General features: G+C 38.9%; 1 protein-coding gene across 2 annotated transcripts in view; it reads right to left on the bottom strand.

The window, feature by feature from the left end:
• The window catches only part of LOC122809198 (alpha-tectorin-like), a 919,437-nt gene that overhangs the window by 816,971 nt on the left and 76,027 nt on the right, over positions 1 to 26,439 (bottom strand). The window contains exon 2 of one of the 2 annotated variants that reach the window (XM_044080503.1): positions 5,974 to 6,038. The gene's annotated coding sequence lies outside the window, so the exon portion shown is untranslated. Of the gene's footprint in view, positions 1 to 5,973; positions 6,057 to 26,439 lie in introns of those variants that run through there. The other variant, XM_044080505.1, reaches the window with a different exon arrangement.

Here is a 26,439-nt window from a genome sequence, read left to right as displayed (position 1 = left end):
TTACACAGCAGAATTGGGCACCCTTTGGTAAGGGCCTTTATAGTAGCTGATAAGGGTGGTTGGTGGGAGGTGGTACTACCGTATAGTCTGGGCAGAAGGAGGCATAGCTAGATAACCTGTACCAGCCTTCCCCTGGAGTGTCTGTGTGTTTGTATATAAATCAAATCTCAAAGTGTGTGTGTGTGTGTGTGTGTGTGTGTGTCAGCTACTTGGGCAGGGACATGAAGCACTGGTTGGACAGAGGGGGTACTGGAGGTTTTGGTATGACCATTCGGCTGAGATCCGAACCCTATAGCTGTGCCAGTGGGGAGTCTTACTGGGGATCTGGAGAAAGAGGGAAAAAAGACAGCCCCAGACTGACTGTGATCTCTGTGTACTCTTAAGGGAAATTGTACTTTACTGTGTGTGTGTATACTTGTTATCCTCTCAATGTGCACATCCCTCACTGGTGTTAGTGGTGAGGATTGAGACTCCTTGATTACTGGGCCAGTGCAGGGACATCACATACTTCTTTAGGGAGATCTTTCCCTTCTTCAAATCAGTGCAACTGTGAAGTTGATATATAAAAGTTTGGGAGCTTGTGGGCTTACACCCCTGCAAAAGCAGTGAAAAAGGAGGGCTGAGGGCTTTTACCCCTACAAAAAACAATGAAAAAGAGGGTGTTTGAGGGCTTGCACCCCTATAAAAGCAATGAAAAAGGGGATCAGGGCTTGCACCGCTGCAAAAAAACAATGAAATAGGAGTTTTTCACTCTTAGATTTCGGGCACTTTTTTATTATATTGGAATACTGACTTTCAGAAAGTCATTGTTTCATAGTAGAACCAGCTATTCAAAATGTTTTTGCAATTTTTCAGATTATTCTGTTTTTTAAACTCTGTAAGCCACTTTAGTGTTACCATTGGATTTGTGTACTGCAATTTAATTTACATACTAAACATTTTAAGGAAATGTGGCGTTAATGATACACTTGAATGGAAATGTATTAAAATATAAATAAATGGTAGAAGCCTGGAGGCAAATGTTTTAAAATATAGTTGCAGAAATTGACGAAACAATATTTGACAGGTCATACAAAGGTTTGGATAACATCTAGTGGTTCTTTTAGGAAATATGATTTGTATAGTCTCACATGGAATAAGCTGGAAAGGGTTAAGAACTTTAGCAAATTACTAATGTAGCTAAAAATGTTAACCAAAGAAAAAAGTTTATCAGTGATCATGTCCTTTTTCTATATTACTCTGTTTTATGTTGAAGCTATTTAATTTCATCAAGAAGCTGTAGGTCAGCTAAATGCATCAAGATTGTGAATAAAAAAAGTGATCTGATGCTCTCAGCTATCTCTTTGTGCATGTTGAAGAAGCAAAATCATGTAGATGTCACCACAGCAGAGAATGAACAAGTTCCACTTGATTCAGAAGAAAATGAGCGTTTATTGATAAAACAAATAAAATACGATGAGCGCTTTCGGCATAAACTGCCTTCTTCAGATTGTGTAATGTAAACACCAGCAATGGTTTAAATAACATTGAAAAAACAATCATAATGAGGCATAAGTCACTTCCTTTTTCCTTTGTTTTTTACTTCCAATCACAGTGTAGCATCAGTGAACTTATTTGCATGAGCTAAGGAGAACAGGATCTTATAATTGGTGCTTTGATGTTAGCCAGTCATTTGTCTAATTAATGGTATTATATCCGATCACAATGCTTCTATGTTCTACTAAGGGTTCAGAATTACTGTTTTGTTGACAACCAATCATATACTTCACATTGGTTGCTATTTCCAATCGCAATACAGCCTTAGTAAGCTTATTTGCATAGATTGAAACTGCTATTTGGCACTATAGCCAAGACCAACCAATCATATGCCCCACTTTGGTTCTTACTTCCAACCTCAATGTAGCATCAGTAAACTTATTTGCATAAACTAGAACTGCTGTTTGATACTATAGTCATAATCACTAAGAATCCTTGTATAGTTGATACCCATGTCAAGACTTAATAAGTGCTTGATAAATATAGTTTCATCCTGTTCTCCTTAGTTTCTATTGCAAATATCAATAAATCTGAAGCAAAGCTTCCAGTAGTTTCATAAAAGCAAGCTTTACACCTTAAAATATTAAGTTACATTCAATCTATGCAATTTATTTAAACCATTGCTGGTCTTTACATTACACAATCTGAAGAAGGCAGTTTATGCCGAAAGCACTCATCGTATTTTTTTTTTTGTTTTATCAATAAAAGCTCATTTTCTTCTTAATCAAGTGGAACTTGCGCATTCTCTGCTGTGGTGACGTCTACAGGGTTTTGCTTCTTTTGTTTTCCTAGCCTGAGATGCTTCAGTGTGTGTGGGATATATATTCTCATTCTCTTTGTGCATGTTTGTTGAATTTCAGTGAGATGTATACATTCTATCAACTATAGAGATGTTCACTGTAATTCATTGTGGCCATATTCAATAACACCTACACTAAGTATACATGACATGTATTCAAGAACTTCTCTACCACATTTTTTGAGTACATGCAGTCTACATTTTGTGGTAACCTTTATAAATCTCTGTCAGTATTTAAAGTTGCAAGAATATCAGTAGGAAAACTAAAATTTGGATGATGAAGGTGTGAGTTATGCCTGTGTTGTATGTTTACTCAGAACAGTGTACACCTAGTGTACACATAGTGTAAGCTTTACTGAATCCCAAAGATGGATTATCCATTGCAATTGCAATAGTGTGCTGCTATCATACAACTGCAAAAATTAGATGTACTTCTTCAATTTTTGTCATTATAGACAATAAAAGATATATTATCATTCTCTCCCTCTCTCTCTCTAAACGTGCAGATCAGAAGGGTTATCGTATTATTATATGTCACATGTTTGTGCCCATGTATAAGGTGACACATTTTGTAGGACCTCACTGGAAGTGTAGTAGCAGAAAGCAAAGCCAAATTATTATTATTATTATTATTATTATTTTAATGTATGGGGTGGTTAAATAAAATAATGAAATATAAGTTTTTACAGGAGAAAATAGATAAAAAAATAAATACACTACATGAGTTTTGCCACCTAGCAGCAAGAAAGGAACAGAGGGCTAGAAATTTCAATTTTTAGTAGCCACGCTGATCTGATTTTCAATTTCTTATCTCTTATTAGAGTATAATAACTTAGTGGAAAGTAAGTTTTCCACTTGATAATATTTCATTTTCATAGAAGAGCCTCTAACTCTGCTTTCATTCTTCAAGCAATCAGTTACTTTACTGTCCAGTCATGGACTTTTGCTGTACTAACAGTAATTGGTATGGGTGGCATTGAGATTACTTTGAGGAACTTGTATCTTGTACAATCAATGTGGATATTTAACTCTAAATCATCTAAAACCTTCGGCAGTTGCTACTCAAAATAGCAATATGGGAGCAAGGTCTCATACCTATGGACCACGTGTGTGTGTGTGTGTGTGTGTGTGTGTGTGTGTGTGTGTGTGTGTGAATATATATATATATATATATATATAGATAGATAGATATACTAATTGCAAGATTGCATAAAGTTAGGGAAGACAGAGAAAGTGATAAAATGCAGTACTCACATTCTTTCAATTATCTGAGACTAACTGATATTATAAATTACAGATAGACTTCCGGATATAACTTTCTGAGCACTGGTCAGCTTGGCACTATCAGACAGTAGTTTCCCACGTTAGCCTTCCCTTGAGAATTTACATGCTGAATGTTAGAAGTACTTGGATAAGATATGGAAGCCATGTGGTCAAAACAATACCTGCATATTTTTGTCATCACTGAGTCATAACTGAAGCATGATTCCACAGTTTTTCATATTGGAGAAAAAAAATGCCTTGCATAGTCTGGCTGTGAACAATTTCTATTAGAAATGTTGAAACATCTAACTCAGTGTTCTCAGATGTCTGCTGCTGTGCTGGACTTATCAGAGGCCCGGATGCTACTGTACTGATTAAGTTTTCTGACAAAATGCATTATACATACTTACAGCAAACAGTTATGGAATGATTTATGAAATGATTTTGTTGTAAAATGTGAATAAAAATGTTTCTATTCTTCTCCTCAATCTGCATACAGGTGTTCTACAGTACCACATGCATTGTCTTTTCAGTAAACATCTACTGTACTTCATGGACTGAAATTATTTGCAGTATATCAAAATTACAGTGTATCTTATCAAATGCACTAAAAACTGTCCTACTAAAAGCAGGACTTATTTATCTCAAATAAGTCCATTCTTCTGGAATAAGTTACCACTGAACATACATTTGGCAGCATCACTTTATGTTTTTAAAATAAGAATATATTGTTATATATGAATTAGAAAATATAAGATAAGTTAAATTATTTTGTATTCTTTGTTGTTCTCTGTTGCCTAAATACAGAATGATCCTATGAAGCTACTGTGAGGAAGTGGTATAGCTGTGTAGTATCAATATATTTATTTGGTGTAGAAAACAATTCCTGGTAAATAAAGACCTGCACTTACTCCAGTGGACAAAGATCCACTAAGCACAGCAACATTACATTTCAGAATTAGAAATGTGTGAGAATACAGTCCTCCAATGTGCTGCTATGACATTTTGACGAGTATGAATACTCCAGGCAGATGGCAGTGTAAGTAATTAAAAAATAAAGGGAACATGTTTTAAAAACACATTATTTTCCAGCCAGCTGGTTGTTTATCACCTAATTTTCCCTTGAATTGCAAAAACACCAGATGAAGTAATTTCAGGAGCACTTCACCTTTAGCAGTAGCCAGATCTCAGTAGCAAACTGTTTCTGCAGTCTTCCTATGCCATTACCCATCTTAACATATATTGACAAATAATATTGTTATGCTGAATCTATGCCTAAGATGGAATAGTGGTGAATATGGTATTACATTACTTTGAGAGATATGTTGCCCAGTTATTTGCAGTATTACAAAACTTATACTGAGAATGATTGTGGAGAGTGCAGGAACAGCAGACACTTTTCATTATCAACTAGTATCTTTGTTAAGGAATTATGGAAAGGAAGTGCTGGTAATATTCAATTTCCCTTAATACTATCCCATTTCCTTACATTTTTCCTTAACTGGCAATGTAATAATTTTGTAACTTGAAACAATACAGTTACCAGAAAAACAATAGTGTAACTATATTTTATCCAGAGATGGAAACACATTTCTGATTCATGCAGATACTTTAGTACTTCTGCATAACACACACACACACACACACACACACACACACATGCACACACGCACACATGCACACACACACACACACACACACACACACACACACACACACACACAGACACACAGACACACACACACATAAGCACACACACACATACGCACATACGCACACATGCACACATGCACACACACACACACACACACACACACACATACACACATGCACGCACACACACACACACACACACACACACACACACACACACACACACACACACACACACACACACACACACACACACACACAAAAGCACTTGTGCGCATGTGTGTCTGTGTATCTGTGTGCATATGCATCTGCAAGTGCATGCATTCTGTTATACAGATGCTATCAAAGTGCATTGCAATATAAACTGTCATGGTACATTAATTGGTATTTTCTTCTTTGCTTATCTTTCCTTTTGCCCAATTCCTTCTTTCTCCTTTATGTATTAATAATCAGTCTATCTGTCTAGCTAACTGTATATCTATCTATAGTTCTTGTCAAAAATGTTACCTTTTTAGTGCTGTAATAAATTCTACATACTACAGTTCATAGTTTTCATATAGCAGCACATTATTAGAAATAGCTCTTCTTACATCTATACACATCATTGAATTTTTGCTGCTGGACAGAGCTGTCAAACATCAAGCCATTTGACAGTGACATTTGTATATGTAATAATTGTTTTTTGCCTTTAAGTCATATTACTGTAATCAATAAAGTCTTACCTTGTTGCTTTGATGCTTTGATGAAGTTAGGGGTTTAGCATCCTATATTATAGGCTGTACTCCACCTATGTAGAAGGAAGTGTGAGTAGAATTTAATCACTTGCTTATGCTTTAGTAGTTGTAACCCTTTTTGCTTATATATTGTGTTGCAAGAGAAGAAATGCAATACTGTCATTTTACCTAAGAAAAATTGTTGCTGCATGTGTTAGCTAAGTCATCATTATGCAAATATAATGTTGAAATGTTGTGCTCTCTGAGCAAATACTTTCTAAACAATAACATTTATATTGCAAAATATTAGAAGATAATGAGCCACTGTGATTACATACTTTTCTTATTACATATTTTAAAACCTCAGCTGAACTGCAATAAATTAGATTGTTTATGTACATATGCACTGAACATTTGCTTAGCAAATGGAATGGTTATTTCACACAGATATAACAAATAACAATTGCAGTATTATCACACATAAACTCTAAACTGATTTACATAATGTTCTTTATCTCATTCCAGAACAATCTGATTACTCAAAATTGCAATAGTAAACATTGTTTATATTATTGTAATTGAGCAGTGACATTGTTTGACTATAGTTTTATTCAAAACCAAACATTCATGTTAATGAATGCATAAATAAAAGATGATTGCATTCAATATTTATGACTTAGATTCTAAAAATGCCTCATTATAGTATCTGTATGTTGCACTTTAGGTTTACTTTGATTTTCTTTTTATTTCATTTCCTTCCTTCCTTTCTATATTTAAAAATGACCCAAAAGGCTTTGTATGAGAACAGTGAGTGGTTATTGTATTATTCTTAAAGTATGCCATGTGCATTCATACCTGTACCTGTAAACTATGAATATTTAGTAAAGATATGAACTGTGCTAACAGGAAAAAGATCTGCCTGCCCCCCCACACACACACACACACACACACAGAAATATTTCCTACTGGTGATACAAATCTCTGGATTGCATTTGCATAGTACCACTTTCCATTTCTTAATGAACTGTGGGAGGTGCTCAGCAATATAGAAGACAAACTCATAAGACATTTAACTATCTTATTCTTCAACTTTCTCTTTCTGGTGTTCTACATCCATGATTTCAGGTTATAAAACAAACTAGTATTTTTGGTTGTAGCAAACCACAACTATAATCAAGACCTACAGTTTCCTAGTCCCCAGTGGAGTAAAAGCCCTTAACTTATGAAATACTAAATGTAATACTTAACAAATATAGCTGAAAATCTTTGTCTTGCTTATTTTACTCCTATGATTGACTTTCCATATCATTTTATGTCATAGTATAGGGTACTCTTGAAGTATTTGTATATCTGAATGCATTAAACCATATCAGATTTTGCTGCATCGATGTCATGAAATCTCATGCAAACATATACATACATGCACTTTCAGAAGCAAATTGATCATGTACCATCTCCTCCCAACATCTACATATATGTCATTCTTGAAGATGGCTTGTCTACTACATTTTATGAAGGTACAGGATAATGAAAGTGCATATTTTATAGGGTAATACAAGAAAGTGCAAGAAATAACTGGTGTAAGAACCATTGTGTGCATGTAATATGATAAAATGAATACTTTTAAATCTTAATATTCCAAGCTGATATTAATTATGACTGAGGTAAAAGTATTTTTATGGAACAAATATGTAAAAATTTGCATAATACTCCATGTATGACTGTTGTTGTATACAACCCCCTTGTGATGTTAAAGAACAGTAGAACTGAGAGATACTATAGAGGGTAAACTGTGATGTAGAGCTCAGATGTAACTTTACATTTTTTCTTGTAGGATATGAGCATTGTGATATTTTGTTTTACATAATGAGTAAAGCAGTTTGAATAACTAATGTGTTAAAGCCTTCTTTTTTGCTGGTCTCTCAAACATGACTCTTGATTTATAATTTTCACCTAGTAAGTGTTTAACAACCTAATTTCTTTTGTTTTGCATATTAGCTACTACATAGTCTTTGATCATGAAAATTTAACAAATTGAGTTGAAGTTAACCACAAGAACAGTATGATAAAATTGTTCTTCAGATATGATTATTGTGTCAGCGTATGTAATACAAAATAGCAATATGCCTTGTATGGGTGTCAGACATATCATGTTTTATTCATGCCTAACATGGTTAATTTATGAATGCGATGCCCAGGTAACTAAACCTCAACCAGTTATTCAGAAATCCCAGTAAAACACACACACACACACAGACTAAGTATATTGCTATTATCCCATGATTTGTATTTATTTTGTAATTTACATGTTGTAAACATTTTGTAGTGTTATTTAGTAAAATAGTAAATGGAGTTAGCAGTTATGTTAAACTGTAATGCAAAGTTATAACACAAAGCAGCTGATTTGGTATAGTGGTATGTTGCTATGACTCTAATGCACAGGGTCCTTGGTTCAAGACTTGGCAGTGATAACTTTCTATGGACTAGGCTTGTAAAGGCTCCAGGGACATTACCTAGTACACACCTATGAACCTAAGTGAGTAATGAATGAAGTGAGGAATCCCACTATCAAGTATTCTGTATATATAGATGCAGACCAAAAGAGAGAATCAGATATCTCCATTTAACAATGTGAGTTTGAAATTGTGTTAGTGTTAATTGCAATGTGATTAGTTTTTCTTCTACTATGAGTGGACAAATCATAATCCCTCAAGCCTCTACTCCCCAAAAGACAAATTTCCAAAAATAGACTCCTGAAAGCACTCTTTTTAATGTATTTTGTAAGGTGGCAAGCTACTCCCCCCAAAACTAATATAATCAACTCCATGGTCGCACTACAAGGGGGAAGGGAGCAAACACCCAGAAATGGCACTTACTGCCTGCATGATTCCCTGATAATGGCCATAAATGGAAATGCTGCTATTGTCAGGGAATTGAGTCTCTCATATATGAGGCCTGGAGAATCTTTCATTGAGTAGTAGTGTTATTGATTAGTTCTGGCAGATTACATTATTTATCTATGGAAGCAGGTATCTTTTGTCCACCCTCCTCATAGACAAATGTTACAAATATGAGCACATGAGTAAGCGTGCATGTGCAGGTACTCAGACAGGCACACACAAACACATAAACATGCATAAACAAAAGCTTTGTTTAAAAAAGGACAAACTAAAGTAAAATCTAATGCTGTTTTCACATAACATTTTCTAATTACATTTATGTAACAGGCCTATAATATAGTGCCCTGATGTGATTTTTATTTTTATGAAAATTGTTGTTTCACATAAAGCTGATTCTGCTGTTCTTTTAACAGTAGTAAGTACTAGGTGGTGCTGTTATTTCTTATGTACCTTCTTCCTGTAGCTTCACATTGCCTAAACATATACAGAAAGAGGACTTATTTTGTGCACTTAGACTAGATGCACATTTGCTGATAATGACAGTTTTACAACAGGATGCATGGACACATTGTATGACACAATGATGAAAAAAGCAGTAATGAGGCAAGCAATTTGCTGTAAATCACTGCTTCAAGTCCTTATGCAAATGGTGATACAGCTGGCAAACAGTGCTTCAGTCCCTATGCCAGTGGTGACACAGCTGTCAAACACTGCTTCAGTCCTTACGCCAGTAGTGACACAGCTGGCAAACACTGCTGCAGTCCTTATGCCAGTAGTGACACAGCTGGCAAACACTGCTGCAGTCCTTATGCCACTTAGCTGGCAAACACTGCTTCAGTCCCTGTGCCAATGGTGACACAGCTGCCAAACACTGATTCAGTCCTTCTGCCAGTGGTGACACAGCTGTTGAACACTGCTTCAGTCCTTATGCCAGTGGTGACACACCTGCTGAACACTGCTTCAGTCCTTATCCGAGTGATGACATAGCTGGCAAACACCGCTTCAGTCCCTATGCCAATGGTGACACAGCTGCTGAACACTGCTTCAGTCCTTTTGCCAGTGGTAACGTACCTGGCAAATACTGCTTCAATCCTTATCCCAGCAGTGACACAGATGCCAAATGCTGCTTTAATTCTTATGCCAGTGCTGATGCAGGTAGAAAACACTGCTTCAATCCATACACCTGCGGTGACACATCTGGCAAACACTGCTTCAGTTCTTATGCCAGTGTTGACACAGCTGGCACTGCACTTTATCATTTATAATCACGTTAAATGTCTGAATGCTAAGCTATGTGCCAGAATCATGGATTATTTGTGAGTATTGCAAGAGAAGGGGTCGACGTCTATGGCAATTTATTTAAAAGCAAGCTGCATGAGTTAATTTTTTTTTTTGGAATTTGAAATAAATGGTATAAACAAAGGACAGTGAATAGTACTCATTGGCAAAGTATTACCTGAGTAGGGAGAATTCTAACAGATGTGGTATTAATGAAGAGAAAGAAATAGCTGCCAATTGTTTGTTTTCCTCACTAATTACCAATAATTATTTTTAAAACTGCAGCTGCTGGGCATTTTGCATGATCACATAACCAGGTCATGGTTAATAGGGCATATCAGTACTCATGTCCATTGATTCTTTTGTGTCCATGATGCTGTGCAGCAATGGCAACAGGCAGGTAAGGAGACCATTAGCAGAGTCTGCAATGGACTTTCAAAAATAAGTTAACCTGTCATTTATTTTCCTCCTTATTTATTTATTTTTTTTACCCTGCAACTCGACGTTGCAACACTGTAATACATGTTTGAGAACTGCAAAACAGCATTAGAGCAGGTTACAGAAAGAGCACATAGTGTAGAAGATATCGGCCACCACATGCATGCTGTCCTTTAACAGCACCTCAAACAAATTAGTCATAATGTATTCTAATGCTGTTATCTTATTTGGCAGTTAGCAGACAGGATTAAGGTTATGACTTCCTTATGAGCTGCTTACAATGGTCCTTATTTTGATTCTCTCTGGCTCCATGTGCCTACTGTGTGATACGACAAGTAATTTAACTTGACAGAGCTCCCAGGCTGATACTAAAAAAGAACCATGTGGGTCAGTGCCCTACCTTAGCTACCAAATAGAAACAGACAACAACAGATAGATAAATAGACAGACAGACAGACATGGACATGTAGACACACACACACATTTCTCTCTCTCTCTCTATCTATCTATCTATCTATCTATCTATCTATCTATCTATCTATCTATCTATATTTTTTTTTCAGAAAACCGCATTAACTCATTTTATCCTCAGCAGCAGGAATCTAATTAATCTTCTTGCTTATTCAGGAAACCACTAGCTTCCTGACAGCTTTACTCAAAAAAAGGTCTACTGAAAACAAACTCTCTAAGCTATGCAATATCAGATACATGATAAAAGTTACAAAAAATGTAAACTAGGAAAGCTCTTTGTTAGACAATACTATTCACACTGACGTTATTATCAAAGGTCTGTCTGTAGGTTCTGATTTTATATTGTCAGTTTATGGAAGAAAACTGGTATTTTACTATATTTCTACAAAACCATATAATATCAGTCGCATCACTGTGCGACTTAATGTTTTATATAGAATGGCACCATGTTGTTCACCTGTAGGTCACACAGTTTTATGAAAATCAGTTATGAAACTATAGCTAATAGCAGCTATACCAAAAAAAATATTTCACCATTATCTACCATGTTTTAATATAATTTTTTACTAACACCCACTGCCTACATACACCACCCAAGAATTACACTCTATTTTGGCAATATTAAACATGGAAAATTTCAATTTTTCATAACTTTTTAAAAAAACGTCTTGATATTTCCAACTCTGTATATTGCTTGCTGACCATTTACGATGCATGATTAGCAAATTATGTCAGTTTGTAGATGCCACCTTGATGCCTTTATAGGTATACATCTGTACCATTAATTCAGGAAATTAGACTTTGAGCATACTTGTTTCAGGATTATATCCAAGGCTCCTGTAAAGAAGAGTATATTTTACAGGATGCACAGGAACTCTGCTTTCCTGATAACTATATTCATGTAGGAGGCAAAAAAATATACTCTGACACTTTAATTCAATGGGATGCTAGGACTGGTGACATTTAGTAATCACTGAGTGAAAAGGGTGTATGCCCTCATGTGTGCATATGTGTGTGTGTGTGTGTGTGTGTGTGTGTGTGTGTGTGTGCGCGCACGTGTGTGTGTGTGTGTGTGTGTGTGTGTGTGTGTGTGTGTGTGTGTGTGTGTGTGTGTGTGTGTGTGTGTGGTGTGATGTACCACACTAAAACATGGTTTCTTCACTTTTCCTTGCACTGATGTGCATAGTTTAGGGGAATGATTTGGGCAGTCCTGTCACTATTCAACATCCCAGAAATATTAACAGAATTAGTGCAGTCTGTGCACAAGGATCCAATGACACAAGAGCAGCCAGTGTTCAGATGTTCTCAGAAGGAGTTGAGGGGGTGCATCAACATTCAGCTCTGAGCCCACTGCTGTTCATACCATTGATGGCGTACATTAATAAACAGTTCGGAGTCTTAATGGAAACTTAATCAAACTATATGGAACTAGAAAGTAAAAGTGAAGATGCAGGTAATTAAACTGAGTGCAAACAAGACAGTTATCATGGCAGCAAATAAGAGAAATTAGAAGAAGTTGAAAGTTGAGATTGACGGGAAGGTAGTGGAAGAGGTTAACTTCACATATTTTGAAGGGGTGGTTGAGGAAAGGGGTAGTTTGAATGTGGGGGTCAAAACTAGATTCAGAGGTGTTGCAGTTATCTTGCACAGAGTTTCAGGGATAGTATGTGGCAGAAAATTGCTTAAGAAGCTGAAAAGCAATGTGCAGAAAACAATGCTTCTGTATGTCACAGAAACCTGGCAGCAAAAGCAGAGCAGTTGAGGTACCTAAGGTGATGGAGACAAAGTACCTGAGACTGGAGGAAGTATACACACTGTGGTAATGGTGAAGAAATGAAGGCATAAGAGCAGAAACCAAAATATCCCCAGTTGCCAAAACAGTGAAGGACAAGATATTACAGTGGTAAGCAGAAGATGATTTGGTGAAGAAGGTTTGTTACAGACAGGAAGAAAGCAAGGGAAAACAAGAAAATTCAGCAAAAAGATGTCTGGACTGCATGTGAAAAGAAGGGCGAGAATCCAGCATGACTGCTGAAGAAGGTAGAACAGTGGCACTGAATAGAAAGAGGTGGTGACAGCTGACTCAACACCCTGACCCTATGTAGAAAAATGAAAGTGAAAAGGACTGATGAGTCGCTGCCTTATTTGTTTTTCAACCATGTAAGCTTACTGAACACCAGTATTTCTTTAAGGAGTAATCTGGAAGCACTATTTAATTTCACTCTCACAATAGGCAAACGGAGAAGGAAGGAGTCAAACCCTGTTTCTTGGGCTACAGGAAACAGCTTGTTAGCAGTTCATTTTGTGTATCCTCTGTGCCAACAGCCAGACAACAAATGGCAATGAGAAAGATTCTAACACTGCTAAGTCTACCTGCATGATCCTGATCAATAGCCATGAAACAAACCATAAATTAATAAAAGTTATAACTGTCCAGTATCTGGTAAATTTCAAGGTAATGAATTCCTTTTTGTCTACAGGAACACTGAGGAATGTCTTTCTTTTCTGGCTTTTTGATATAATGGTGTGGGGGAAATGTTCAGACTTGTAAGCAGTAGCATTTTAATCACTTTTGTGTAAGAATCAGCAGGCAATTAAAATGTTCATTAAGGACTGCAGTCCTCGCTATGGACCCAAATTCACAGAGATCCACAGGGGAAACAGTGGGTAGTGTGAAATGAGTTTTCCTTAAGAAGAGTGAAACTCAGAAAAAATGGCTTGCATCTCTATAGTACAGTAGATGTGTTGGCTACAGTGGTGCAGTGGTTAGTGCTGTCACCTCACAACAACCGGTTCTTTGGTTTGATTCTGGGCTGGTGTGCCTTCTGTTTGGAATCTGCATGTCCTCTCTGCAATTGAGTGTGTTTTAAAAGACATGCATTAGGTGCATGTGTGTTCTTTCTGTGAAGGTTGGGTGCCAGGCTGGTAACTTGATACTGCAAAAAACCCACTGTCAATCGATCTGCAGACCAGTGATGCTCAGCGGCAACCCCTAACAGAAGTAGCTGAGACAAATCGGATTGCTCTGTGGCATTATAAATAAAAGCAACATCTAAGAGATTTCAGGAAATAGATTTTGAATGCAATAGCTCTGACTACATGTTCAGACACTGTTTGTTGTTATGTCATAGTAAAAGCTACATCCTCTCATAACAGAAGTACAGCTATTTCCTTTTCAACCACTATCTAAAGTTTGAAATAATACATCTAAATTAGTTTTGAAAAACATAAGGGGCTATTCAGAGGACAATGACGCACACTATTATGAGAATTGTCACTGAGAGTGACAGCAGGCAGGGAAAAAGTAGAGATACACATAGAATTATCACGCTTCTGGAGAAGTAACACAATATGTACTATATGGGAAAAGACTGCCTAATGAAATGGAATTGAATGTCAGCATGCTGAAGGGAGGTATTACATATAGAAATAATGAAAAGAAACATAACTGAGTGATTCACAATGTTGTAAAATTTGCAAGCTGAGCCACAGTGATTATCTCTTCTGAAATCAAGATTATATAGTGTATGGGAGCTTCACAAACATTGCAATGCTAGAAGTAGTGCCAGCATTTGTGGAGCAGCAAGCATTAGTTGTCACCTGCATAGCTATTGCCCACAATATTGGCACAACCCGGCAACAACAAATAGTGTTGCAAAGGTCCCAGGTGCATTCTTTGAGTGGGCAGCATTGGCAGGTGTTAAATAGTTGCTGATCAAGTGTGTGTGAATACAGGAATTTGCAGGAAGCTATAGCTGATACTACAAGTCCTTAAATGAATAAATGTACTTAGTAGCTTTCTGTGTCACTAACTGTATCACTGTAGCAAGGAGGCTGCATTTTTTCTGGTGGTTGGTCCTTGACATCTGGTTGAGGGGGACACCAGTTTGGTAACTCTACAAGTTGCCAGTTGACCTAGCTATGGATCAGCTATGTCACAGATAGGTCAGTCTGTGACTAACTTGCCATCATCAGCACTATTAGGAAATTGTCAACTGTTATCATGTTGACAGGGACACCCAACCTGATTTACCAGTCATGTTGTCCTCATGAAATCAACATGAATGCCTGAAATGCCTGTCCCTGTTGACATGAATGGTTGTGATGCACTAGTCAGCCTTTTCAGCATTTGACAGTTGGTACACAAGGACAATTGCCACAAATTTAATAAGGAACACATCTGGACATTCTGTGAAAATCTGGACAATAGAAAGGAAAAATGATAAGTATATGGTTCATGCACAGTACAGGACAGTGTATATACAGTGCAGAGTATTGTGAAATCCCATTCCTGGCATTCTGTACTAAAGCCATGTAAATGATCTGTAAGGGTACATGGACTGCCATGTTAAATAAACAGTCAGTGGAAGTGAGTGTATTGAATAGGGACACACAGATGAATTGTAGGAATGAACACAGAGGAGGACAGATGAAACAACCTAATGTACAGCAGATGAGGGCATGTCAATGGAAGATGTTTGCAGCAGCATCACCAATCACATATCAGTATGGTACAGTAGGGACTGCACAGTGAAAATGTGTATTATGTGACTGTCACACAAGGTGACATAACAATGGGAAAGATTTCTGTTTGAAATCATAATCCTTACATGAATAATGCGGAGGACATCTATCAGGGATATGACATACAATTGGGGTAGGGTGCATATTGTGAAGATGTGCAAACTGATTTGCCTGGGTATAAGTGTAATCTCAGCAGAGGTCTCCAGCAAGTGGAACACAGGTAAAGGATCATGGACAGCATTAAAAGAAGCAACCACAATCATGGACAGCATCAGAATAATGCCACCAGGAATCCCATACATCTGACAAAACATATGTGATTTAGAGTGATCAGAGATGATTTTGCTCAAACACATGGGTACAGCCATTATGATACATCTATGAGGGTAATCATGCACTCTGTCCTGGCACCGTAACATCTGCTGGAAGTGTTAGGAAGGACACTACTCTATCTGTATGCAACATTATGATCAATACAGGCTAGTTGACTGGTGTGCATGGCACATGCATATATATATATATATATATATATATATATATATATAGCACAATCCACACTGCAACAAATGTTACCCATGCCAATAATGCAGTCAGACACTTATGTATGTGCTGAGTGCATCACCAGAACAGGTAGCAGACATGCACATCTGGTGTAACAACTTGATGGGGGTTCCGCATCATCACACAGTAATGTTTATGCAACAAAAAGAATACCTGGGTATGACCAATAAGCTGTGTGACAGTGCAGTGTGACAAAGGTGGTAGACTTCAGTTACACATCAGTGGAAGATGTGTGGGGAGGTACATGAAGAAGGGTGCATTGTACTGGTGTGATGAAGACTGGAAACTATGGCGGCATTATGGCCTCCGATGTGGATATCCTTCACATACTCAATACTTGTGTTACATACAAGGGAGTAATCAGCACTGTGATAACATGCTGGTGGATGTTCCACATACCATCTACCCCAGGAAACAGGTAACATACCTACTGGTCTGATTATAGGGTGTGATATCCACATTATACTTGGGTTTTGTGTTTGTTTTCCTGACATAACAAATCCCCCCATGTTTTCTTGTCATAGCAGGTATAGTCATGACTGTGGCAACAGTCTTTGGTATTTGCTGAAACTGTCTGTATTATACTAATATCACAGTTGGAGTCAATGACTGCCCACAATCTGCATGTCATCCGTGATGTCCATCACTTAAATAATGGACAGGAAAAGGTCTAGCAGACAGCCCTGATGTATGGATCTGATCCCTGGACTTAAGATATGGGTCACTTCACACATGTCAGCATGGTTAGATGCCAGATATGTCATCCACTGTTCTACACACTTGGTGATATAGCTGTTTATGGCCACATCTGACAGTATTGATTGAATACCTCAGTATGAATTTGTGTCAAATGCTTTGGGCTGGTCAAGTTCAACAGGATGATAGTGTTGTCATCATGCATGCCCTTGATGACTTCTTTGAGGACATCTATGAAATGTAACATACATGATGCAGTATTAACAACTCACACAGGTCTGTTGCACACAGCAAGGATATTACTAATGTCTATTTATAAAAGGTCCATGATGACATGTCGGTCTACCTCACAGTTAAGGAGAGTCAGGGTATGTCTATACATGCATGCATCAGGTGCTGTCCGCCCAACTCAGATGAATGCATGTTAATGTACATGCTTCCACAGGAACATAGCCCATGTGGAGGGTGTGTTGAAGTGTATATTCAATTGTATCAGGAAGGCATATGTGCTGTCACACCATAGGTGATCTGTGATGTTGTCACAGCCCATTGGTTCTATGTGATAGGCCTGGATGAAGGTAAGACAGTGCATACTGCTTATCTTGATCTGGTCTAGGGTTTTGACACAATCCGCCACATAGGTATCATTGAGAAACTCTCTCAGCTAGGGATTAACCTTAACATCACTAGATGGGTAACCAACTGGATCATCGACAAAACATGTACTGTGAAAGTTGGAGAATCAACCGGTACCAGTAGAGCTGTCATTGTTGCGTACCCCAGGGATCTGTGCTTGGCCCTTTACTGTTTGGAATCTATTTCACAACAGTTCAGGCTAATGTATATGGCCTTTGACTTACCAAGTCTCTCGATTCTTGCATATTGGGTAAAATCATTGAGTCCAACAATGACAATAACATACTACAGGAGGGGCTAGCACAGACAAATGATTGATGAGAAATCCACATGATCTACAAATAAATACACTAATGTGTCTTTCTTTTATCCTTCTCAAAAGTGGAATTCAATGCTAATTGCAGCATTGACAGCAGCCCTGTTGTGCTGAAACCCAGTGATGCAAGCACTGGGAACACATGCAGATACTAATCTGAATTTTGACCACCAAGTGTCCACACTGATATTGAAAGCCTATGTTGTGCACATCATAAGTCATGCTATCATATTCAGATTGTAGGAATGTATGACTGCACTGTACTCAAACTCAATCAGAACACTAATAGAGTATAATGCTCTCTTTTGCATGCACTTCACCAGAAACATGCAGCAACTGGAGAGGCCACAGGGGCTTCTTACCAAGAAAACACAAGGCTTACAAACCATGTCATGATGTATGTGGAGAGACCGAAAGCCATTCCACTGTAATCTGTATTGTACAGGATGAGGTGACTTCTGCCTGGCCTCCAGGTCATTCTCTGATGCTGCCCTGATGGGAATAGTGCATATCCACAAATAAGATACTTGATGACATCAGTAGTGTCTGTTGAAGAGAATATGGTAATAACAGTGGTCCACATGCTGGTTTAAAAGGCTCTCTGTAATGTCAAGCAAGAGCACAAACACACAAATGCACACACACACCCAATTGACTGCAGTGAGAATAGAGCCCCTAAGTACACAGACTACAGACCTGTGTATTTAAGGCTAGCACCACAGCACAAGTCTGACTTGAAGTGTATCAGACAACACTTTATAGCTAATGACATCAGCAATGTCTATTGATGAGAATAAGTCCTGGTCCAACAAATTCTCGACCTTTCTCCACAACCTTACTGGAGTCTCCCAATGCTCCATCCTAGGACCCCTACTCTTCAACATTTTTACAAACAACCTTCACACTGCCTCTCACCCTGGGACCCTCATTCAATATGCTGATGATTCCAGAATAATCAGCACTGCTCAATCACTACCAGAACTCTCTCAAAACCTCAGCAGTCCTTTGCAGCAGTAGAATTCTGGCTAAGAAATGTCCATCTCTTTCTTAATCCAAAGACAACAGAACTAGTACTCTTTCATCCCACAAACACCTCCCTTGTAACTGATCATTTCAACATCCTTGCATTTGACAACACTGCCATAGACATAGAGCAGGAAACCAAACTTCTAGGTGTTATCATTGACAATAAACTTTGATTTGACCCCCATATACAGTAAAATTATAAAGAAAACTCATCAAAAACTGGGACTCTTGTATAGAAACAAAAATTTATTTACTGCAGCAACCAAAACAACCCTTGCAAAAACATTTTTACTTCCCTCTCTTCTTTATGGTACCTCTACCTTAACTAACTTACAAAATTCTACCCTAAGCAAGTTGGACCAGTACTACACCAAAGTTGCAAAGTTTGCTACAAACTCTAAATATCGCACACACCACCGTAAACCACTCCTAAAATTAAACTGGTTTGAACTACCAAACCAACTTGCCTTTATTCAGCTATCCACCTTGCGCAACCTTATTTTCAAGCCTACTGCCTGCCCTGTACTAGCCAATCTAGTCACACCTTACACATCAAATCTATCCCTATGATCAGAAGACAAAAATCTCTTAGCTATCTCAAAATCCACAAGAAAACCTGGTCACTCTCTGTATTCATACTCTGTCTCTAAACATTAGAATTTACTACCTCTAGCTACCAGGTCTATGCCTGGCCTAACCCAATTCAAAGCCTCCTTAAAAAATCATCTCAAAAATACATGGCTCTGCTCCTGCATAAAGCCTGCCTAGTGCTCAGGTCTTCCTCTTCTGTCACATTTCAATCTCACACTGATGGCAAGTATCCTTAATCTCATCTAACTCCTTCTCTGCTTCTATACCATATCCTTAAGCTACTGCTCAGGCTTTATTGCTTCTATTCTTCTTAAATCTCTCCCGCTGTATGTCTGCATCACTACCTTTCTGGTTGTTATTTTTCTAACTGAAACTAACATTATATTTTGCATGTACTGCAACAGTCAATGTCACACTTTGCACTACTTACATACTTTTATTTTACACTATCTACATAATGTATGATTAGAGTTATTATTATCATCTGTACTGTTTTAACTGTATAGAATTTTCTAGATGTGTAGTAATAAATTACAACATCTTGTAGCAGTTTGTTCTTTCAACTTAATTTTTGTGTAGTATTTATAATGTAATCTTTATTGTATTGGATTATACTGTATTTGTATTGTACTGTATATGGAGCTTTTGTCCCTGGGCCTCTGCTGAAAATAGGTTCTGTAGACCCATTTTTGGTAAACAAATGTCAAATAAATAAATAATACGAATATGGTAATAATAGTGTCATACATGCTAGTGTAAAAGGCTCTCTGTAACGTCAAGCAAGAGCACAAACATGCATGCACACACACAAACACACACACACACACACACACACACACACACACACACACACACACACACACACACACACACACACACACACAGGTGATTGCAATAAGAACAGAACCCTTACTCATCTAAGTACACAGAGTACAGAACTTAGTGATTTATGCAAGCACCATGGCATAAGTATGAATTTTACAAGACTGCAGGTCAGCTTATAGTGGATGACATCAGCAGGGCATGTCGCAGAGAAGATATTGGAAGTCCTGCATAGGTTCATAGCTTCATAGATTCATAGAAGCCTTATGGTCCTAGGGTGTTTATAAGCCTAGCCATCTAAAAACACAAGTACCCTTATTGAACATAGTTTAAATGTTTTTTTTTTTGTTAGCAGAGTTATTTTTTGATCAGCACTGACTGGTCAATCCATGAGGCACATAGGTGCTACCCCAGGGGTGAATTTACAATCATCCATCCAGTTGTCAATGTTGCACTTAAATAGGGTCATTGAGAAGCACTGCTTCACATGCAGTAGGAGCCTGTTATGGAGGAGTGGCAATTGCTGGGGGATATATCTGTCTGCACAGCATGTTTGCTTATGTCACAGGCTAGGTTGAGATCCCTGAAGCAAGTTATTCTTGTCCAATTTGATTGGCAGATGTCCAGCATTTCCAGTAGTGTAGGGTCTGAAACTACTCTGTAGGCCAGGAGTAGGTCATCTCTCAGCAGCCTGTATGATACTGAGTACAATGACAGGTCTTTCAGTCTTTCCATGTATGTCGTGTTGTGGAGGCCCTGGATTTTCCCATTCACAAACCTCTATAATTTCTCCAGTTGCTGCAGCGAGGTACAAACAGAAAGAAGTATTGTAGTCAATTAGTGGTCTGATAAGGGTAGAGTACAGAAGAGCTATGAATGCTCTGGTCTTGGGTTTGATGGCCTTATTTATGAGGTATGCAATGTAAAATGTGTATATCAATACTTTGGACACATAGAGATTGTAGAAGTGTAGATTGCTATCAGCATGTGCTCACAAGTCTCACCACACTGTGTTTGAGCTTAGATGCTTGCTATGTATATCAGAATTAGCAGGGGTACTTCATTGCAAAGGGGACAATGAGGTATCTTTTTTTGCTTTAAGGTTCGGTACATGAAATTGGCACCGATCACTGTCTATGTTAGCCTCTTCTGTAATATGTTAACATTGTTGGGGGAGTCTTTATGACTGCATCCAGTTGACAGTCATCTGCAAACTTGGTAAGTCAGAGGCCAACAACCTTCACCTGGATTTCAGAGAAATATTTTCCAAACACTTGGGGGCCCAACACAGATTCTTGTGGTATTCTTGTGGTAAGTGTTCTAGTGGTGGTGGCTCAACTTTGATAGTGTGTGTTCTCTCGAGAGCCAGTTGGCTATCCATCTAGTGATGTATGGATTAATTCCCAGATAAGAGATTTTCTCTATGATACCTTAATGGAGGATAATGACACAGGCCTTGGATAATACATCATAGGCAGTATGTCCTGTTATCCCTCATCCAGGTCTTTGGGGTCAGTATCAAAGAAGTCCACTAGGTATAATAAGCAAGATCTACCCTTGACAAAATAAAAATGGGTTGAATCAAGTATCTTGAAGGTTGACTAAGTCCCTGTGTATAAGGTTCATGCTGATTCCTTCCCTAACCTTGCAGATAAGGCTTTTTAGGCTTATAGGTCAATAGTTCTAGTTCTGCATGTTACTAAATTGATATGCATTGCATACCACACATTTCACGTTACTTTCTGTAGTGTAGGTTATATATATGTGGAAAAAGTACAGAGACACCAGGGTTGCAGTGCTTAGGGGGGGGGGGGCAACACATGGCTGTATTGTAAATATGACACTAAAGTAATAGAAACCACCAACGGGCTGAAGCTGGGACACCTCCAAATATAAAGCACAGCAAATGAGGACAAAAGGAGTCCCAGAGGCAACGCAGAATGAACATTGTTTTAATAAAACAGAAAATATAACAGATGTAAGTGCTTTCGCACAAAGTGTTTCTTCAGACATAGCATGAACATCATGAAACCACTTTTTAAAACAAAAATCTCAAATCAGCAGCCTATCAAAACATGCAAATCATTACTTATGCAAATCTCTAGACTTCTATATAGGTTTTAAAGAGACCCTATCATTAAGCCCAGGTCTCCTTTTCTCACAAAATTTTAAAATCCAATGGAGCTTCCTTTTCCTCAGTATAGTTCTTTAGATCAACTCGACATGGTCCCTTTGACACTACCTCAACAGCTTTGAAGACAAAAGTGTCCGGTCTGTGGTGCATAGCGAGATCATGCATTCTGTGCTTGAACCCCTACGCCAGCTTGAGGCACGGGTGGCGCAACTCACGGGTGTGCCTGCCTGTCCTACACAGCCCCCAGCACAGCCCCGTTCTGGGCAGTGAAGGCACAGTGGCAACTGGCCATGGGTGGGGATCTCAGTTCCACTTTTGCAATCTGTGGGCTCATGGGCTCGCGATATCCAAACATTCGTCCCCGTCATTTGTGTTCACCCCCACATGTGTCATACTCCGTCCCTGTATGCATCTTGTTTGTCTTATCTGTTAACCTCCCAAACCTACCTCCCCAAATATACCTACTTCCTGTACCTCACATTCCACTCTCACCTGAAAAAAAAATAAAAAAAGGGCACTCTGTTCCTACAAAAAAATTACGCCCCATACATAGCTGCCCATTTTACAGACATGTCTGCTGGACATGTCAACTGGTAATTACAATTGGCCATACAACAGATTTTGTTGTCCTCACCCCTCTCTCAGGGGTGGAAGGTTTCAAATTTCACACCAAATTACACACATATGCACAGCTGTTGCTGATAAAGAAATGGGCAGCTATGGGCCTTTCCTACATCCTTCCTGCAAATCCCGAGCTTGTTTTCCTACTGTCCTACCATCCTTGTGCCCCCTTTTTCACCACTTTCCTATCTCCACATTTTCTTTTCTTTCAAAGAAATTAGCGCGGGTGTCCGCGAGAGTAAGAACTTTTAAGCAGTAGTAAGCGGGTGTGCGCTTGTGTGCACTTAGCTATGCATGTGTGCGGGAAGCTAAGCGGCACTGCACATGCGTGAGCTCCACGCAAACCAGCGCTAGCCCGCTTACAACTGCTTAAAAGTGTCTTGGTCACTCTGAATGACAAGGCCTGTAGTCTGCTCAGCAGCAAAATAAAATTCCTCTGTCAGTCACGAACCCAGGACCTTGGAAACACTAGTCTGTATGACTTACCACTAAGCCATGACTGATATACAAGAACTTTGTGCTGAAAGCAATATATCATGAAATAGTAGGACTGAATGTAAAGGGAATATAGGAAGGCTATTACACAAAGCTTTTCTTGTATCTTTACTGGCAATTCTTGTGGAATTGCATTACATTACTGTGATAAGAGAAACAGCCATGCTAGTAGGCAATAATGTGACAGTAGCGCCTTGCAAACCACACACACTATCAGAGCAGGATAAACACCACCATATTTGAATGGGTAAGAGGCCAGACCTCGCAACTGTGACTGGTTTACAGGGATGTTCCTGATTTGCAAAGAAATGTTAACTGTGCCCCACTGACTCCCTGTGAAATGTACTAACAGTAGGCAGAAAGGTGTGGAATCCCACGTAATGGTAACTCTCAATTAGTTAAAGTACACACTACTTGCATGTCAGAAATGGTGTACTAATACATATGCTCAAAATACCCCACCGTCACAACTGCAGAATATCTGAAATATATCACGGGTGTATCCCACTGATATGTACCATTCCCTGAGGCTGCTAAAATATACACCTGAGAGTATCTGAGGCCTGCAAGTGTCAGAAACTCACAGGCACATCATTCTGTCTGCTGTCACACACTCTGTGAATAGCTGTACAATTGCTTCCACAAGCACACCCTCATGTAGGAGTACAACCCAGAAATATCAAAGGATGTAGCCATCTAATAAAATAAGGACAGTATAGCAGTTTACAAGCACTGCATGTGCCTGATATTCATAACTGTTAGTACAAAGTACAAGGCCCCACCACTGCTCAGCAGCAAAATAAGATACCCTTGTAGGTGTCAAACCCCACACCTTGGCCTTACCAGACTGCATGCAGTACCACCAAACCACACCAAATATATAAGGAATTGCTTCTGAAAGAAATATATCATGCATTACAAGGAGTGAATGTAAATGGAAAATAGGAAAGCCATAGCAACACATTCCAGTAAAGACACTTAGAAGGCCTTCAAGGAGTGAATGTAAAGGCTAGTGAAGCCATAGCAACAAATTGCAAGCACTACTGTTGTATACTAGTTAATCCACAAGTTCCACAGGAAAGCACATACTCCCATGTAAACAGTATTAGTATTATTAGGTGTCAGTTAACATACACACTGGGAAGAATGAACTGGAAGAAGCAACAGTCAGGTTTCAGTACAATATGCATTTCAGTGCCTACAACACAGCTTTAGATATGAGAGACATACCAACCTTTACACTCACAGAACAGTGTCCACAGCAAAACCAGCATGGCCCCCACCTTGAAAAACTGAAAGGGCTATGACTACCTAACCTAACATTTTATAGCACTGTCCTGAAATCACAGTGAGAACTGCAATTACCACACAGCAGGCTGCATGCAATTAGTAAATTCTGGCTAACAATTGGTGCAGAGGCCATCACATGCACATGTGCAGATACCTACAAAAGGAGCCTGTACTCCCAGTCCACACATGCAATAATATCATTGCAGCAACTGGAGGGAGAGAGAGAGAGACAGTGAGAGAGAGAGAGAGAGACAGAGAGAGAGAGAGAGACCAAAAAAAAATAATAAAAAGGAAAAACCATCAGCAAGCCAGCCAGCAGCAAGCCAGCCAGCAGCAAGCCAGCCAGCAGCAAGCCATCCAAAACAGCAGTCAGAAACAAAGGTAATGTAAAGTACATAATCTAATAATCTACATACTGTGAACCCTCCATATGTGTTAGCAGTCTGTATCTATATTTATATGAAGATGTGCATAGGGCAAGGGACATACTGCAACTGTTAGTGAAGGCTAGACATACATATGTAGTTGAAGGTTGCTAACAGTATGCTGCCGTAGGCACAGGGTAACTAGCATACTACCTACCTATGACACAATGCACACACACATGTACTCATTGCAATACCAACTATGTGAGGTGGAATGAGTGTGCCACTGACTGTGTGCAAGGTCTGTAATGGTGTGATTGCTCAGCATGACTTTGTGTCTGTCATGGTAGTGTGTGTCCTTGGTGTGAGGCCAGAGAAAGATGTTTCAGTTATTGGGATACAAACATACTACATTGCCATATGTTGTGCTGTAGTTCCGTGTATATGACTGCGGTGTAGGTAGGGGTATGGCCGCAAAGACTAGGGTGCATTACCATTGAAATTGTAACTGTGCATTGCATGCATTGCATGGGATGACAATATTCCCCATCCATTACCTTAATACATACCCCCAGTGTGAGGTTGTGCATTGGACCTCAAACAATGTGCTGAGTGCTGGTGTATACTAGTTTGTTGTAAGGAGTGTGGTAGGCACTGTCACACAGTTGTTGGCTGAGCACTGATATGTGGTAATTTACATGTGTATCCACTGATAGACAGACAGATGCTATATATGGCAGTTCAGTGATATCAGTACAGTAGAGTATTATGTGTGCCATGTTACTTGCTCACATATTTTCCTTTTCCTTCAAGGGCGATGGTGCAACAGCACAACCCTTGCTATTCAGCAACAGAGGATGAGGAGATACACCAGAGCCTGGTGGGGGATTTTTCAAGGCTCTTTTCCCGGACCAGCCAGAACCAGCAGGAGAGGGCTGCACTGTGGCAAGACCTTGTCCGTCGGGTAAATGACATAGGCATGCAAAACCGGACATATGAGCAGGTACACCATCACTGCAGTGATTTAATTAGAAATGTCCATCAGCGTGCGTCTGATATCCACAGGCAACAGTTTGCCACAGGTGGTGGGGCACCTATACACCCCTCCTCACCAGACTGGAGGAGCTCCCCCTAAGTGTTGTTGCTCCAGCCCAACAACAACAACATCCACAGACATGTGTAATGATGGAGGCTGGAGCCACCCAGCATGTGGACATGGAGTGTGCAGGTAACATGCCATATCTGTAGTTGACTGTTCTCTGCACTGGTAGATTATGCATGTGTGAGATGTGTACTGTGTTTGCAGCTGTT

This window comes from Protopterus annectens, chromosome 8.part0 (genome assembly GCF_019279795.1).
Source record: "Protopterus annectens isolate FY-2018-M chromosome 8.part0, PAN1.0, whole genome shotgun sequence".
Lineage (NCBI taxonomy): Eukaryota > Metazoa > Chordata > Ceratodontiformes > Protopteridae > Protopterus > Protopterus annectens.
Note: the sequence above shows the minus strand (reverse complement) of the source record. Positions and strands in the feature narration are given on the sequence as shown.